Raw genomic sequence first — 20,052 nt, forward strand, 5'->3', positions numbered from 1 at the left:
GAAATAAATAAATAAATAAATAAATAAATTGAATTTGTTATGCACATATTTTATGGACTATATTATTCTGTGATAATATTATGTAAATATCAGAAAAATTCCTAAGTTCATATATGTGTTCTCAACCACGTATTGGTATGGGAGGATTGTGTTTGAGATAAATGAACTTGATTAGTTCGCAGTAAAATAAATTTATGGAATCTTTAGATTAATTACTGCAAGTACGATCCACTAGTATTATGAATACATGGGATCTAGATCCGGATTACTAGTGTAGTTGGACACTTTAGTGGAGATACTTTATATATTAGATAATGTATAGAACTGGACCAGATATGTTTATTAATACTTAGTTAAATACCGTTTCGAAGTATTAATTAAATATATCAACTGATGATCATATACAAATATATCTTAATCTTGAAGTTACTATGAACTCTTGTTTATGTTATATGAGTTATTTGATTCACTCGTTAGGGTCTGTCAGAATGATCAGGCTAAAAGCTTTTGTTTTGGGAACTCATTAATGTAAATAGTTAGGGACATAGTATACGGATATGGAATCTATACATTCTCATAAGAGAATAAATAATGGTTCTTTTAAGGGTTGAATTTTGGGACTGAAAGGTTATTGAGCTCAAATTCATAATTTAGTTATGAATTAACCTTCACTAGTAAAGTCAATGACACGTAAGGAAACACGATATAATTAAGAGGGTAAAACGGTAATTTTATTCCTGGTTAATTATGAACCATTATTAGAGGGTTAATTTGTATGTAATTATATCAATGGACACTTTATTATTATAAAGTACTCAGTAAATGAAATGTCTATAATTACAAGAGTTTAGTCTCATATTTATAGTGGAATAATCATGAGATTAATAAATTAAGATTATTTAATTAAAGAGTTTAATTAATAATCTCAAATTTATTAGAGCTTGGAATTATAGGTCCATAGGTCCCCATAGTGGCTCTATCAACACTATTCAAGGCAAGAGTTGATATAAAAGGAAAAATGGTTGAAAGACATATTTAAGAAGAAATTTGTTCTTCGGGCCAAATATGCAATTATGTGATAATAATGATTAATTAATTAATTACAAATTAGTTGTAATTAACAAAATTAATTAATATTTAATTATTATGTAATTTTTGAAATTATATTAAATAATTAAATTTATTTTCGAAATTATATTAATTAATTAATTATAATTTTTGAAATTATAATAAATTAAATATTTAATTTCAAAATTATTTAATTTAAATTGGTTATAATTAATTGGTAGAATTAATTAAATATCTTTATTTGAGTGCGAGATAATAATCTGATAAGTTCAAATTAGAGTTGAATTTAAAAGATTGATATTTATTCAAATAATTAATTATATTTGATAATTAGTTAAAAAGATAATTAATTCAAATTTGAATTAATTATCAGGTTGTTGGATTTTTATTTGATAAGGTAGTTTGAATAAATAATTATGGAAAAATCAAATATCCCTAAAATATAGGGTGGTACACGACACACATAGTCCATGGGCTATGTGTGGCATGTACTACACATTTTTCAGGGATAGATTTTTTAATATGATTTAATTAATTAATTAATTGAAAATTCAAAAGTTAGTTTTTTTGATATTTTTATTAATGAGATAATTAATTAATAAAAAGATAAATTGTAAATTTGTTACAGATTTATTTTTTAAATTTAAATATTTTCAATTTAAGTTAGACTTATCAGAAAATAAAAGATTCTCTATTATTCGCTCTAAAGAAAAGAATAATACTTTTCTATCTCTCATTGAAAAAGATAAAGAACCAATCTCAGGCCTATTCTCTTGATCTTATGCGTTGAGTACATCAAGTAGGATCAGAAATTAACTATCCTTTATTCTCTAAGTGCCCACACACTTCTTGATGTGTAGAGAACGTGGTGGAATATCTTGGTGTGAGTACCTGAGAGCAGCTTGGATAGGAAGTTCGTTCAAATTACGAAAAGATAGAAATGACACTTGATAGGCATCAAGATGTATGTTTTCTATTCTTTTCTTGCTTATGAGTAATGTATGTATATTCATGGATCCACATATTTAAAAGTAGTTTAAATATGTTACAAATTTTTTGTTGTACACTCGGCCAACCCACCCCCATTCTGTTACGTATTAGGAAACTCATCCTTTGACTGTGCCATGCGTGTACTACCATATCATTTTTCAGGGATATTGTATTTTTCTTTTATTTGTTTATTTAATTAAAATCAATCTTCCACAAAATAAGGTGTTATTCTTCTTAAGGAAAATATGACAACCATATTTCAAAATTCAAAATTCAAATTGATAATCATCATTATCATCATCTTTTAAAATTCAATAAATCAAAAACTATTTTTTGACTTACCAATTTTATTTTCTCCCACTCAAATAAAATAATTAATTTCAAAAATTTATTTATACATATGAAATTTGAAAATTTATATATTTAAATTAATAAATATATTTCCAAAAATTAATAATTAATTCCAAATTAATTATTCAACATCAATTATCATATAATTGCATACTTGACCCGAAAAATAAGATTCTTCTCAAATTCCCAAATTTCAGTTTTACCTTTGTATAAACTCTTACCTTGATATGGTTTTGTTAGAGTCACCCTAGGGACTTATGGACCTATAATATCAAGCTCCAATAAATATTACATTATTAATCAAAGCTCTTTGATTAAATAATCATATCTATTAATCTCATGATTACTCCACTATAAATATGAGATTGAATTCTTGATAATTATAGACATATATTTACTGAGTACTTTATTAAAGAATAAAGTTTCCATTGATATAATCATTACATACAACGTTAATCCTCTATTAATGATTCATAATCAAAAGGGAATAAAACTATTGTTTTACTCTTTTAGCTATATCTTGTTCCTAGAGTACCATTGCCTTTACTAGTGAAGGTTGTGTCACAATAAGTTTGCGACGTGAGCGCCCATAACATTTTAAGTTCCAAAAGTCAACCCAATAGGGAACCATTATTCAATCATAAAGAAGGTATTTATTCCATATATGTTATACTACGTCCCCAGCCATATATATCATTGAGTCCCCAAAACAAGTGTTCTTAGCCTGATCATTCTGACAAACCTTAAAGCATGAATCAAAGGATCAGATGACATATATAGGAGTTCATAGAAACCTCATGATTAAGATCATCGTGTATATGATCATCGCTTGATGTGTTTGATTAATACTACGAAACAATGTTTAAACAAGCATTAACAAATCACATCTGGTCCAGTTCTATATATCACTATATATAAAACACCTTCACTAAAGTATCCTACTACACTAGCGACCCAAATCTAGGTCACTTGTATTCATAATACTAGCGAACCGTACTAGCAGTAATTAATCTAAAGATTCCATAACTTTATTTTACTGCGAATTATTTTAAGTTTATTATCTTAATCTCGATCTTCTCATACCTATATGAGATTAAGACCACATAGATAAAGGCTATATATATAATAATTCAATTATTTATTTCATTAAAAATATTTGTCAACTAAAATTTCTTTAAGGGCACTATTCCCAACATTTTTTTATTAAGGAAGAAGACGTTCAAATGGTGTTTTAGCAAGAGTTTAAAGGCTTCAAGAAGATCGAAGAGATTAGGTTAAAACCTAGGGTATGCATTCTCTATCTCAATCTTTTGTTGGTCTCTGTCAAGGATAATTGTGTGTAGATTCTTATTATTGTGGTGATGTAATTTCATTATCTCCCAACATTCAAATTCTCTATTATCTAGAATACATCAGCATGGAAGAATCATCTTCAATTTCGGCCTTGAAATACATGACACACGATTTTGTTAGAATGGAAATATTCAATGTAACTAACTTTGTTCATTGGCAAGACAAGATTAAATTTTTTCTAGCCACTCTCAAAGTGTTCTATGTCTTGGACAAAGATCTAAAGACTATAGAACTCGGTAAGGAGGATGACACTCAATAAGTCATCAAAGAAAGAAAGAAACACAAAGAAGATGAGTTAATATATAGGGGTCATATTCTCAATGCGCTATCAGACCAGTTGTATGATCTCTACACCAACACAAAGATAGCTAATGAGATATGGTAAATATTAGAAAATTTGTACAAAGTAGAAGAAGAAGGTACAAATAAATTATTTATTGATCAATACATAGAATTTAAGTTTTATGATATGAAACCCATTCTTCCATAAATTCATGAATTAAAAATTATTGTAAATAAGCTATCTACCCTAAATATTGTATTGTTGGAGCAATTCCTTGTTGGTGGTATTATAGCCAAGTTGCCTCCACAGAAAGAAAATCCTCCACAAGAATGAGGAGATTTCCTTGGAGGAAATTCTCAAAAAATTGAGGATTGAGGATGAATCCCGTTTAAGAGATAAGAACGTGGAAGAGTCTAATTGTAATGACCCAAATTTCCTAATAAGGTTTAAGACCTTGATTAGGAGGCCGGGAGGGCAATATTTGATTTATTATGACATTAAATGATTATATGCATGTTTATGTGAATTATACTATTATATGATGATAAATGCACGTGTATGGGTCCACTTTTCTTTATAAGGGCATTTTGGTAATTTGGTCCGTTGAGGGCACATTTGTATATTTTCATGCATGTTGGTGAATTTTGAATAAGGCCACATCATAATGTGGATTTGTTCGAGCCATTCAGCATGAGACGATCTTTGAATGCAAATTATCGGTTTGGTCATAACAGGGTTAATTTCGGGGCTCGGGGTGAGTCTTGGGGTAATTTGGTGATTAGTACATTGCCAGGAATTAAAGGGTAATGGGATATGATTTATTAGCATTTGAGAATATTGGGAATAACAGGAATTGGAGGGTGTTAATTATGATTAACGAGATAGACTGGAAAGGATGATTTTGCCCTTGGTGGCTGTTAAGGGTTTTAAATAGGCTTGGGGTCATTTTGGTCTTTTGGCCTAAAGAATATATATGAACTAAGAAAACTAACCAAAACAGAGCAATTCTTCTTCCTCTCCCGACCAGTTTTTCTCCATCTTTTCTCTTTGGATTTTTGAGCTCTCTTTGAGGAATCAAGCTAGGGAGTGGAGCCTTGATGGTCTAGGGATATGTTCTACTATTGAAGAGGGTGTGATTCTGAGCTTGAGGTAAGTTTCTAGCCATTGAAACTCTGGTTTTCTACTATGTTTTCCTTTTGGTTTTCAGCTTGATTTCTAGTTTGGATAGATGAGAATTGATGGGAGTTTTTGGCAAAGGTTGACTGAGTTATGATGCCTAGGACATGTAGAGTAGATATTTGGGTTCATTTTGGGGTTTGGATGGAGTTTGGGCTCAAATTTTTAAGGTTGGAAATGGAAAACTCGAAGGAGGAAGAACCAAGGCTGGTTCAACCTGGTTCTAGCGCTATAGCGCCCAAGGGAGGGGGCTACAACGCTAGCCAGGGCAAACCAATTCTGGTTGTAGCGCTGGGGCGCTAGGGGGGCAGCGCTACCCTGATTTTCCTGATTCAAATTTTGGGCACTTTTGAGGGTTTTTTGCTCGGGGTTTCAATTCCTAAGGCTTGGGATCGATTCTACTAACTGTTTGAGTATGATTCGAGGTTCCGGGAGTGAGGTTTAGGTCAAGAACCTTTTATTGTTGATTTCATTAATTGGATTCCATATTTTTTTATGACTAGGTGACCACTAAGGGATCAAAGGATTGATCGTTCTAAAGGGTTGTTCATATGTTATTTCTCGCTCGAACCAGAGGTAAGAAAACTGCACCCAGTATGTGATGTATGTGACGCATGAGAAACATGTGATTAGGTCATGACATGAATATTGAATATGAGATTGATGAGAGCTTGAGTCTCTGTAAGTGTGCGTGATCATAATTATGCTAGTGGTTGTTAAGTAAGCATGCTGAATGCCCTACATTTGGATATTTGACATATGATATATGCCTGGTTGCATTGCTTACTTGTGAATGACACTGACCAATGAGTCAGAAATCGGCATGTGCCGTATGGTATTGACTTAAGAGTCAAGAATGACACTGATGTGTTCAACACAAGCTGAAAAGATTACATCTAATCGACATAAGCATTGAATGACTCATCTTGAGCATTAATGCCCGATCGACCTCAAGTTCGACGAAAACTAAAAGCGTTTGTCTAGTCTAATGCCTAGTCTCTTAAAGCAAGGGCTAGAAGGCCCAGGTGACTGCATCGTCACATGGCTAAGGTTGCGGAGCCCATGTTAGTGACTCATTCATCGGTCACTCATCTGACTAGGGCTACATGCCCCAATATGATTACCAGAATCTCAAGTGTTAAATCACTCATCTGATTAGGGTTACACGCCCAAGCATGATTATCAGAATCTCAAGTGTTAAATCACTCATCTGATTAGGGCTACATGCCCCAATATGATTATAAGAATCTCAAGTGTTAAATCACTCATCTGATTAGGGCTACCCGCCCCAGCATGGTTATCAGAACCTCAAAGTTTGAAATCACTCATCTGATTAGGGCTACATGCCCCAACATGATTATCAGAATCTCAAGTGTTAAATCACTCATCTGATTAGGGCTACTAGCCACATCATGCTTATCAGAACCTCACAGTGTTAATCACTCATCTGATAAGGATTGACTTGATAGTAATCCATTCAGGAGGGCAAGATCCCCCATCATTATCTGAACTTATTTACATGCATGAATATGGCTATTATTGCTAGGCATGCACATTATGACTTAGAAACATGTTATTACTGTTCATGAGCATATTGAGTTTTCTTGCTGAGCTTTGGCTCACGGGTGCTATGTGGTGCAAGTAAAGGCAAAAGAAAGTTGGACCATCCTTGAGTTGGAGAGCTTAGGTGACGATGTGTACATATGCGGCTGCTCGACTGCCACGACCGAGGGTTGAAAGAGGAACTAGGGTTAAACCCTATTTTGCCGCTTAGGTCGGTTGGTTGTAAATATTATGTTGTAATTAACCTTTAAATTATATTTTTGGGATCCCAATGTATACATTAAGCGTTTTAGTGAAACATTGTATCTTAATCAAAAATTTTAACCCTAAACCGCTAATCATACTTAGTTACACGATTATGGCCAAATGACTCGATTAGCGAGTTTAGCACTGTTTAAAATGCGCACCGTAATGGTCCCCGGAGTTTAGGGCGTTACAAACTAGGTATCAGAGCAAGCCAAGGTTAAGGGTTCCTGAAGACAAGCTGAGCATGTACACTCGTCACTAAAGATATGTAATGACCCAACTACTCTAGACTTTTGGACCATTAACGAAAACTATACATAAACACTAATTCTTAATAACACTTACAAGTGATAAGATCATAACTTTATTAAAACTTGAAAAAACAAAGGTCAAACTTACATAAAATTTAAGTTAGGATATGGGATCCCATTGTTTTAAAATTAAAACATAACATAATGATAATTAAAAAGAGATTACATAATAAAATGCGGAAAAATACATATAAAAACCATAAGAAACAAAAACTACATCCTCGAATCGAAACTCTCGGCTCTTTGAATCCATTCCGCCTCAATACACATTCCCCAAGCTGCTAAGAACCTTACCCGCCACTAAAACTATTTTCCTGCATATATAAACAAAAAGGAGTGAGCCTAATGCCCAACAAGGAAAATCTATCACCTAGTCCATATACATAAATTCATAAGAAACATAAAACATATCATAACACTTATGTCACATACATACTATAATGGCCATTATTACTTGGGGTCCCATAAACTAAGCAAGTCATATGCCCATTAGATTAGTGGGGTCTTGCTAGCTAAGCAAGTCATATGCCCATAATCTATTTGGGGCTTGTTAGTCATATAGGTCATATGCCCAAGTCTACAATCATACTTAACATAACATATTACATAACATAAAATTATAAGATAACATATAAAAGCATATAACACATAAATCCTATCCTATTTTCCTTACCAAAATAATCGGGATATGAGAACTGATTTGGGACCTTGGAACACTCCTAAGAACCATTTATAATATGGTGAGTATATTGAAGAAAAGGGATGAAAGTGAAGAAGGAACTATGCTATCAAAATATACTTACCAAAAACCTTGTGCTTACAAACTTGGATTTCCTAACCAAGAATAAGAATAAGGTTAGAAGGAGTAGAAGACTAAGAGAACTTTAAAGAACATAATATAGAAATGGACTAGAGTTTGGAAATACCTTGAAGACTTATATGACCAATCTAAACCTTGAACCGAAATGTGAATAAACCTTACTTCCCCAAGTGTTTGATAAGCTTATAATGGTCAAGCTTATAATTCCCAACCCAAGTGTTTACACTCTCACACTCACCTAGCAACTTGCAGCCTCTGAACTTAGAGTAATAGATGAATAAATGGCTGGGTACTAGGTCCTATTTATAGAGTTTAGGAATGAAAAGATCTTCATTTAACTTGAATAAAAATAATGGCTTTTTAAGTGAAAATAATTTGACTTATCATTCAGCAGAGGCTGAAGACTCGTTCAAACAGATGCTGGACTCATCAAGTGGTTGAAGGTTTGAATGGAGAACGTTTTTGAAAACTTTCAAAATATGCTGAGAGGGGCGATATATCGCCCCCTGTAGGCGATATATCACCTGGGCCAGTATGCCCGAGGCAATCGTGCAACGTTTCGTGTTTTTCGTATCTTCGTGCTGCGATATATCGCCCCCTATAGCTGCGATATATCGGCATACGCTGATTATTTAAACACGAAATTACACATTTTTAGCTTAATTTAAATTGAGTAAACAACCTTGACTAAGCCCTCTAACGTTTTCAAAGTTGCTGACTGACCTTAGAGTATTCAAATTTTAACCTTAATAAATTTAATCCTCAAAATACTTAATCATTAATAAACCCATACATAACATGTGCTATTATCTTATTGGTTCTTATCTAAACCTTATAGTATAATAAATATTATCCTCAATATCAGTCATATTAATCAAACCTTAGGTTAAAATTAATATTCCTAAACTATAGGTTAAACTTAGAAAATCTACAAGTACTACTATGAGTGTCCAAATAAATCCCGGTCTGAACCAAAAATCCACAGTCATAAAGATAATACTATTATTACTATTATACTACTATCTAACTTAGCTAACTATAGTTCTTGGACACTACAAGATAGCTCCACTCAGGGATGGTAGCTATTTCTGTAGTTATGAGCTTAATTGCTTAAATATAATGTAAATGCTTTACATGCACATTGTATTAGGAAGCAGGAGATTCTGATAGAGCCTGGCTCTTGAATATTAAATGATTACATGCTCCGTGAACATATATGAATGTGATTACATGATAACCTTCTCTGTGATTATATATATGTGATTATTTTCATGCTGGAGTTGGAGGCATGGTGTGAATGAAGAGGAGGGGTCATGAATTGATGAATAAATGCTATGGGCATGTGTTTACCACTGCATGAGTTTATGAATGTAGTGTGGTAAGATTATTCCTATGGGGAAAGCTCTTGATATGCTCATCATGTTTAATGGCTCAAGTTATTGACTGCAGATTCAACCAGGAGGTATGTATCCAAGACAGATAATGAGACCTGGTGGTGGTTATATAGAGGCTGGGAGTTACAGCCAGTGTTTGAGTTCTTCATCTGCCCCTCAGAATTTCCAGCAAATGTTTACAGATTTGCAATTAAGATTGCAGAGGCAAGAGGAAGAGATCAAGTGTTTGAAGCTACAACGGAACCTGTCGGGGAACACCTCTTCCTTTGCTATGACAGGAGTGGCACCAATTTTGGCTCAGGCTAGGACTGAGAGTAGGTGGGAATTCCTTTGTGGAAGATTCCAGGAGTATTACCCTCCAGTCTTTGAGGGAGGCCTAGATCCATTTAGAGCTGAGCAATGGATGAGCATGATTAGTTCCATCCTCGACAGTATGGGGCTGGTAGGTCACGATAGGGTGATCTGTGCTACAAATGTATTGCGGGACGATGTCCGGACATGGTGGGAAGTAGTATCCCAGACACGAGACACAGCTGTGATGGACTGGAAATAATTTAGGTAGCTGTTTAATGAAAGATATTACTGTGATTCACTAAGATGAATGAGTTTCTGAACCTCGTTCAGGGAAACACAACAGTAACCGAGTATATTAACATATTTGATGGGTTGTCCAAGTTTTCTTTGGACATGGTACCCATGGGTGCGGCTTGGAAGGAAAGGTTTATCCAGGGATTGAATCCCAGAATAGCTCAGAGCATTAGAGTTGCCCCAGTGCATGAAACCTCTACCTACACTCAGGTGGTAGGGAAGGCTCTTGCTGTTGAGAGCACAGGAAATTAGATTGAGAAGGAGAGTGCTGGAGAGCACAGAGCTCAAGTAGTGAAACCTCCATTTATTGGAGTGAGTAAGAAAAAGAACTGGTGGACTTAACTAGAATGCACTCGGTGTAAGAGACGTCATCTGGGAGAATGTCGAGCAAAGGCATGTTTCTTATGTGAAATGGTTGGGCATTTCAAGAAGGATTTCCCAAGGTGAAGGAAGGATGAGCAAAAGGGGATGGACAACTCAACTCCAGCTCGAGTGTTCGCTCCGATGCAGCTAGAGACTAAGACTGAGACTAGTTCCTCAGGGGTAGCAGGTCTGCTTTCTAGTTTTTATTTTTGGTATTATACTGACTGGTTTCGATACCATGTTGTTTCTTTACTTGTTGCATATAGAGAGTCATAGAGATGATATGCAAATTGCATGGTTATGTTGAGATGGAATAGATTATGGTGAAGAGAAGACTCATCAGTAGTTTTGATAGGGTTGGTTATGACTGACCTCAGTATGATCCTGGATATGGATTGGTTAGCCAAGCATGGGGCAATGCTAAATTGTAAGGAAATGATAGTAGCTCTTGTGTTTAAGAGTGGGAAACCCTTGTGGTAGTTTGCACTATGCTGATGACATCTGTATTCAGAGCTAGAGATCTATTGCAGGGGGATGCATAGAACTCTTAGCTAGTGTGGTGGATACCACTTAGGTAGTGCCAGTGGGATCAGGACAGACTGGATTAGTCTGTGAGTTTCTAGATGGATTTCCAGGGGATTTTTCAGGATTATGTTTACATAAAAAGGATAGAATGGTGATTGGATTGGTGCTAGGGACAGAATTAGGTCTAGGGTACTGTATTGAACGACTTCAGCAAAGTTGTAAGACGTAAAGGCTCAGTTATTTGATAAGGTGGTATTTTCCAAGGTGGATCTTTGATCTGGTTAGTACCAGCTGAAGATCAGGGAAAAGGATAGGCAAGAGACTGTTTTTATATCAGATAAGGGCACTGGGAGTGCTGAGTTATGTTTTGAGGATTTGGTTAATGCCAAGCTGTTTTGATGACTCAGATGGACAGAGTACTATGAGATTATCTGAATTGGATATGTGATTGTCTTGATTGACGGTATTGTGGTATATTCTTTGCGGAGATTTTGCCAAGGTCAAGGAACGCCTTAGAGGGCAGAAGTTCCCTTGGATGGGCATGATATTATATGTGTTTTGGGAAAGAGTTCTGAGTCTTCGTACAGATCAGAATTAGTTTGCAGGTTGTTATGAAACCTCAGTGACAGGAAAAAGGGATTGCTTATGCATCATATTGGTTAAAGGATCTGACCAGAACTAGAGTAGAGTTTTTGGTGGGCCAGGTGGCCAGCTTTACACTTAAGCTTACTATTTCAGAAAGGATCAAGGGAAAACAGTTAAGTGAACCACAGATGGAAGAATTGAGAGGAAAGTCTTAGATGGATTAGCTAAGGACTATGCAGTGTCAGGTATGAATTTATTATGGTATAGGAATCAGACTTGGGATCCGATGGACATTGGGATTAAACGAGGGATTCTGGATGAATCTCATACTACTCTCTTATCATCTTCATCCAGGCATCATGAAAGATGTAACAGGGTTTGAAATTTTTATAGTGGTGGCCTGGGACGGAGAGCGACATAATGGAATACATGACAAAGTTCTTAATATGTTAGCAGATCAAGATAGAGTATCAGAAACCAGTAAGGTCATTATAGCCTTTGAGTACTCCATAGTGAAAATAAGGAAACATCGCGATAGGTTTAGCGGTGGGGTTGCCCAGAATAGTGGATCAGTGTGCTTTGGATTGGGTCATTATGGACTAGTATTGAAAGTGAGTTCACTTCTATCAATGAGGACGAGTAACACAGATGATCAGTATTCAGATCTCTATGTGAGAGAGATAGTACGCCTTCATGGAATTCAAGGTCTATCTTATCAGATGAAGACTCTATTATTACTTCCATGTCTTGGGAGGGTTAAGGAAGGTGATGAGTATATAGTTGGAACTTAGTACAGTTGATTATCCTCAAATTGATGGTAAATCAGAGAGAGTTATCTAGTATTGGAGAGGCACCTTATGAAACATTGTATAGTAAGGAATGTATATCACCCATTCATTGGAATGAGATGGGTGATATGCTGATTTTAGATCCTGAGGTAGTTCAGAGGATCATTGAGGTTATTAAAAAGGTTAGAGCTTGGATGCTCACTTCTCAGAGTAAATGGAAAAGTTTTGTTGAATTGAAAAGCAGGAACATGAAGTTCCAAGTAGAAGATTGCATCTTCCTTGAAGTATCACCATGGAAAGGGGTGAGGAGATAAGGGCAAGTTGAGCCCTAGATTAATATGATTGTTTGAGTCCTGGATAGGACCGGTCAGGTTGACTTTGGACTAGCCTTATCTTTGGCACTGTTGGCAGTATACAATGTATTTTATATTTCCATGTTGAGGATATGGGTTAGAAGAAACTCATCTGTTGAGTTATGAGAATCTGGAAATTGAGGCTAAGTTATTCTGTGAGGAGTAGCCAGTTCAGATTTTAACAGAAAGAACAAGGTTCTGAGAAGCAAAACTATACCTTTAGTTAAGGTATGATACTGAAATAGTGAGGTCGAGGGAACGACCTGGGAAACTAGAATCAGTTGTGCGAAATTTATATTCCAAGCAGTTCAAATAAATTTCGAGGACAAAATTTCTGTAAAGAGGGGATAGTTGTAATGACCCAAATTTCCTAATAAGGTTTAGGACCTAGATTAGGAGACCGGGAGGACCATAATTGATTTTTTATGACATTAAATGATTATATGCATGTTTATGTGAATTATACTATTATATGATGATAAATGCATGCGTATGAGTCCACTTTTCATTATAAGGGCATTTTGGTAATTTGGCCAGTTGAGGGCACATTTGTATATATTCATGCATGTTGGTGAATTTTGAATAAGGCCACATCATAATGTGGATTTTTTCAAGCCATTCGGCCTGAGACGATCTTTTAATGCAAATTATCAGTTTGGTCATAACAGGGTTAATTTCGGGGCTCGGGGTGAGTCTTGGGGTAATTTGGTGATTAGTACATTGCTGGGAATTAAAGGGTAATGGGATATGATTTATTAGCATTTGAGAATATTGGGAATAACGGGAATTGGAGGGTGTTAATTATGATTAACGAGATATACGAGAAAGGACGATTTTGCCCTTGGTGGCTGTTAAGGGTTTTAAATAGGCTTGGGGGCATTTTGGTATTTTGACCTAAAGGATATATATGAACTAAGAAGGCTGTAGAAAGCTAACCAAAACAGAGCAATTCTTCTTACTCTCCCGACTAGTTTTTCTCCATCTTTTCTCTTTCGATTTTTGAGCTCTCTTTGAGGAATCAAGCTAGGGAGTGGAGCCTTGATGGTCTAGGGATATGTTCTACTATTGAAGATGGTGTGATTATGAGCTTGAGGTAAGTTTCTAGCCATTGAAACTCTGGTTTTCTGCTCTGTTTTCCTTTTGGTTTTTCAGCTTGATTTCTAGTTTGGATAAATGAGAATTGATGGGAGTTTTTGGGAAAGGTTGACTGGGTTATGATGCCTAGGACATGTAGAGTAGATATTTGGGTTCATTTTGGGGTTTGGATGGAGTTTGGGGTCAAATTTTTAATGTTGGAAATGGAAAACTCAAAGGAGGAAGAACCAGGGCAGGTTTAGCCTGGTTCTAGCGCTATAGCGCCCAAGGGAGGGCGCTACAATGCTAGCCAAGGCAAACCAATTCTGGTTGTAGTGCTGGGGCGCTAGGGGGCCAGCGCTGTAGCGCTACCCTGCTTTTCCTGATTCAAATTTTGGGCACTTTTGAGGGTTTTTTGCTCGAGGTTTCAATTCCTAAGGCTCGCGATCGAATTTACTAACCGTTTGAGTACGATTCGAGGTTCCGGGAGTGAGGTTTATGTCAAGAACCTTTTATTGTTGATTTCATTAATTGGATTTCATATTTGGTTATGACTAGGTGACTGCTAAGGGATCAAATGATTGATCGTTCTCAAGGGTCATTCATTTGTTATTTCTTGCTTGAACCAGAGGTAAGAAAACTGCACCCAGTATGTGATGCATGTGACGCATGAGAAACATGTGATTAGGGCATGACATGAATATTGAATATGAGATTGATTAGAACTTGAGTCTCTGTAAGTGTGCGTGATCATAATTATGCTAGTGATTGTTAAGTAAGCATGCTGAATGCCCTACATTTGGACATTTGACATATGATATATGCCTGGTTGCATTGCTTACTTGTGTGTGGCACTAACCCATGAGTAAGAAATCGGCATGTGCCGTATGGTATTGACTTAAGAGTCAAGAATGACACTAATGTGTTCAACACAAGATGGAAAGATTAGATCTAATCGACATAAGCATTGAATGACTCATCATGAGCATTAATGCCTGATCGACCTCAAGTTCGACGAAAACTAAAAGCACTTGTCTAGTCTAATGGCGAGTCACTTAGAGCCAGGGCCAGAAGGCCCAGGTGACTGCATCGTCACATGGCTAAGGGTGCGAAGCCCATGTTAGTGACTCATTCATCAGTCACTCATCTGACTAGGGCTACACGCCCTGGCATGATTATCAGAATCTCAAGAGTTAAATCACTCATCTGATTAGGGCTACACTCCCCAGCATGATTATCAGAATCTCAAGTGTTAAATAACTCACCTGATTAGGGCTACACGCCCCAGCATGGTTATCAGAACCTCAAAGTGTTAAATCACTCATCTGATTAGGGCTACACACCCGAGCATGATTATCAGAATCTCAAGTGTTGAATCACTCATCTGATTAGGGCTACAAGCCGTAGCATGGTTATCAGAACCTCAAAGTGTTAATCACTCATCTGATTAGGATTGACTTGATAGCATCCATTCAGGAGGGCATGATCCCCCATCATTATCTGAACTTATTTGCATGCATGAATAGGGCTATTATTGCTAGGCATGCACATTATGACTTAGAAACATGATATTATTGTTCATGAGCATATTGAGTTTCCTTGCTGATCTTCAGCTCACGGGTGCTATGTGGTGGAGGTAAAGGCAAAAGAAAGCTGGACCATCCTTGAGTTGGAGAGCTTAGGTGACGATGTGTACATATGCGGTTGCTCGACCGCCACGACCGAGGGTTGAAAGAAGAACTAGGGTTAAACCCTATTTTGCCGCTTAGGTTGGCTGGTTGTAAATATTTTGTTGTAATTAACCTTTAAATTATATTTTTGGGATCCCAATGTATACAGTAAACATTTTAGTGAAACATTGCATCTTAACTAAATTTTTTAATCCTAAACCGCTAATCATACCTAGTTACATGATTATGGCCAAATGACTCGATTAGTGAATTTAGCACTGTTTAAAATGCACACCGTAATGGTCCCTGGAGTTTCAGGCGTTACATTAATGAAGAGACTTCTAAGGCCAATATGGTGGCTAATTCTCCCAACAACAACAAAGGCAAATGCATTGGGATGAATTAAGGCAAGGGTCTCAAACCCTTGGGGCCTAATAAGAATGAAGGTCAATTCAAGAGTTCCAAATGACCTTGCTTTGTATGTGGCAAGAATGACCATTTTGCAAGAGATTGTAGGTTCAAGAGGAATCACAATAATGAAGCAAGGTCATCTCAACCGAAAAAGAGCTAGTGGGAACACTAAGTGAGATAAATGCCATACATGGAAAGGAATTTATTCAATTAGAAAGAAAAATAAAATGCTTAGATATTTATATGTACTACCATTCAAGTTACTTATGATAGATATTTATTCAAGACCGACATGAAATCCAAATGGGCAATGAGAAAAGGTCCAAGGTTGAAGGAAAGGGAATAATTGATCTATTCTTCACATCCGACAAGAATGTTCTACTCACTAATGTTTTATATGTACACAAATTGAGAAGAAACCTTGTAAGTGAAAATTTGCTTGGTAAACCGAGAATCAAGGTTATGATAGATTATGGAAATCTTACTCTATCCAAGGGGAATGTATTTGTGGGGAAGGGATATGCTTGTGATGAGATGTTCAAAATTTGTACTTCTATTGATAATTTGAACAATAAAGCTTCTAGTTCTTGTTATATGCTTGACTCAAATTCTATTACTTTGTGGCATGTTATACTTGCGCATATAGGATTTAGCACAATTAAGAAAGCAATTAAATGTGGATTGATTAATTGTGATAATGTTGAGCATGATAAGAACTATGTGTTAAATCTAAAATGGTTAAGAAAACTTTTCCTAGTGTTGATAAAAATTCTAAATTGTTAGATTTGATACATATTGATTTATGTGAACTACATGGAATATTGATTAGAGGAGGAAGTAGATACTTTATTACTTTCACAAATGATTGCTCTAGGTTCACATGTATACTTGCTTAAGAACAAAGATGAAGTATTTAATGTTTTAAAGCTTATAAAGTGGAAGTTGAAAATCAATTAGAAAGAAAAATAAAGTGCTTAGAAGTGATACGAGTACTGAATATTTTTCAAATGATTTCAACTTATTTTGTGAAGATCATGGAATAATACATGAATTCACCACTCCATATACTCCACAACAAAATGGAATAGCGGAAAGAAAAAATAGAACATTTCTTGAGATGATTAATGCTATGCTATTACATTCAAAATTGAGTTTTAATTTGTGGGGCAAAGCCTTATTATCTGCATGCCATATTTTGAAGCGTATTCCCATGAAGAAAAACAATATATCTCCATATGAGTTATGGAAATGAAATAAACCAAACATTAATTATCTTAAGGTGTGGGGGTGTCTTGCTTATTGCAAGAACATGAATCCTAAAAGGACTAAGTTGGGTCCAAGGGCTAAAAAATCTGCATTTGTGGGCTATGCCTCAAATAGCCAAGCTTATGATTTATTTTAGACTTGGAGTCTAATGTGATAATTGAATCAAGAAAGGTTGAGTTCTTTGAGAATATGTCATGCGATGACAACAAACTAAAAGAACCTATTCAAATTAGTGAGCCTCAAGAGGAGACTCCTAAAATGGTTGGTGAGCAACCTTTATTGCCTAGAAGAAGCCAAAGTCTCAAAGACTTGGGATCAAGTGAGAAGTGTTCTCAAATAGAGACGGTATGCCTTATAGAAGGAAATAATGAGGAAGTTACTTGGAAAAATCCAATAGTACTTCAATTATAAGATAATCCCAAAACTTTCAAAGAAGCTATGTCTTCAAGGAACTCCGCTTTTTGGAAGGAGGAAATAAATGATGAAATAGATTAAATTATGTCTAACCACACTTGGGAATTTGTTGACATTCCAAAAGGGTCTAAACCAATTGGGTGCAAAGGAGTATTTAGAAGAAAATACCATACTGATGGCATCATATAAACATTTAAGGCTAGATTAGTAGCCAAGAGATTCAAACAAAAGGAGGGAATATATTACTTTGACACATATGCACAGGTAGCAAGAACCACTTCAATTAGATTGTTATTTGCCTTATCATCTATATATAACCTTTATGTTCACCAAATGGATGTCAAAACGACATTCCTAAATGGAGATCTCGAGGAGGAGGTCTATATGGAACAACCGGAGGGTTTTGTTCTTCAAGGAAATGAACATAAAGTGTGTATATTTGTCAAATCATTATATGGTTTGAAACAAGCTCCAAAACAATGACATGAGAAGTTTGATAAAGTCATTGTTTCAAATGGATTTAGACACAACAATGCGAACAAATGCTTATACTCTAAGTCTTGTGATGACTATGTCATATTAGTGTGTCTTTATGTAGACGATATGTTCATTTTGAGTTATGACATGAGATGTATAATAGAAACAAAGATGTTTTTATCTTCTAACTTCAAGATGAAGGACCTTGGAGAGGTTGATATTATTCTAGGTATCAAAATTAGAAGAAATAGTGGGAGTTTTGTATTGAGTCAAACCCATTATGTCAAGAAAACGATTGACAAATTTAGTCATATCAAATCAAAGAGGCAAATACACCTTTCGATTCAAACATGATGTTTGAAAAGAATGAAGGAAGAATGGTGACTCAATTGAAATATGAAAGTACAATAGGGAGCCTAATGTACGCCGTTCATTGCACTAGAGTGTACATTTCATATGTAGCTAGTAAACTTAGTAAGCAATCCAAGTACCAAGCATTGGAAGACTATTGAAAGGATTCTAGCATGCCTTAAGAGTATTGAAAGAACATATCATTCACTATTCAATTTTTCCTAGGATACTTAAAGGATATTCCGACGCAAGTTGGATATTAGGAGTGGGAGGTAATCTCTTCACCATTGGTTGGGTGTTTACTCTTGGAGGAGGTGTTATCTCTTAGGGTTTCAAGAAACAAACTTATATATCACACTCAACCATGGAAGCTGAGTTTATAGCTCCAGCAGCAACCGACAAAGAGGTCGAGTGGCTTAGGGATCTCATGTTGGATATCTCTTTTACCGCGGATATGGTATCGCCGATCTCGATACATTGTGATAGTCAAGCTACTTTTGCTAAAGCATATAATAGTGTGTACAATGAGATGTCTAGACATATAAGTCTAAGACATGAATATGTGAGACAACTTATTCAAGATGGAATCATATCAATTTCATATGTAAGACAAGTGAGAACTTAGCAGATCCATTTACAAAACCTCTTGTCAGAAGGTTAGTAAGTTCCACTTCAAAATGGATGGGACTGAAACTCCTAGAATAAGAGATTTACCAATGATGGTAACCCAAATCCAACCTTGTTAATATCAAGGAAAATAGTTCAATGGGTAAGAACAAGTCATTGATAAGTGAATGGTTTCAACACTAAAACTTTTGTGAGTTCCATCAAAGATGGTTAGTGTTGGTTGCTATCGAGTGAGGGTTAACCCTTGGGGTTTTAATGAAGTTTAGTTGAGTGCAACAAACATTTATAAAGGTAGCAACGATATTGTAAGAACTTCACCTATGTGAACTTAGAGGTGGTGCCGCCTCTCATGAGAGTTGGAGTTTCTCCTCGGAAAGTTCATGAAAGGATGAACACATAGCCATGTGAGTGCTAAGCGAGAAAAGTGGGAAAATGAATGATCAAGTGGAGGTGTGTGAGGTATCACCGGTTTTATCATAATGAATAATTGGCTCCAGCTTTTAAGCAAGCAATGATTTTGATAAGACTTTGTGGTATTTTCACTAACGTAAAGTTCAAGTAGAAATGCACTTTATTTTAGGCATCGATGTTGTTTTGAGCTAGAGGTAGAAGTTTGTATTTAACCAAATGGGGAAATGTTAGGATTGTTTAAAATACTAAGAACAAGTGTTCTTACACAAGCTAGGAGTAAAAATTGTATTTTTTGCTCCAAAGTGATACAATGAGGTATTTAAGGATGCCCAAAAAGTTTGAGAGCATTTGGAGGTGTTTAAGGTCAATTTTGAGAGTTTTTACTTGCCAGAGTGGCGTTGTGTCTCCACCCTAGTGGCATTGCATCTCCTGAAACCCTAGGGTTTCGGCAATGCCTAGCAAGGTGACGCGTCACCTGACGTGTCCATACAAACTTGTGTTTCAAAATCCAAATGATGTGTTTTAAGGCTATAATCCTATTAATTAGACCTAATGATGATGCCTACACTACAAAAGGGTTCTCATAGAGTTTTG

This window comes from Humulus lupulus, chromosome 1 (genome assembly GCF_963169125.1).
Source record: "Humulus lupulus chromosome 1, drHumLupu1.1, whole genome shotgun sequence".
Classification (NCBI taxonomy): Eukaryota; Viridiplantae; Streptophyta; class Magnoliopsida; order Rosales; family Cannabaceae; genus Humulus; species Humulus lupulus.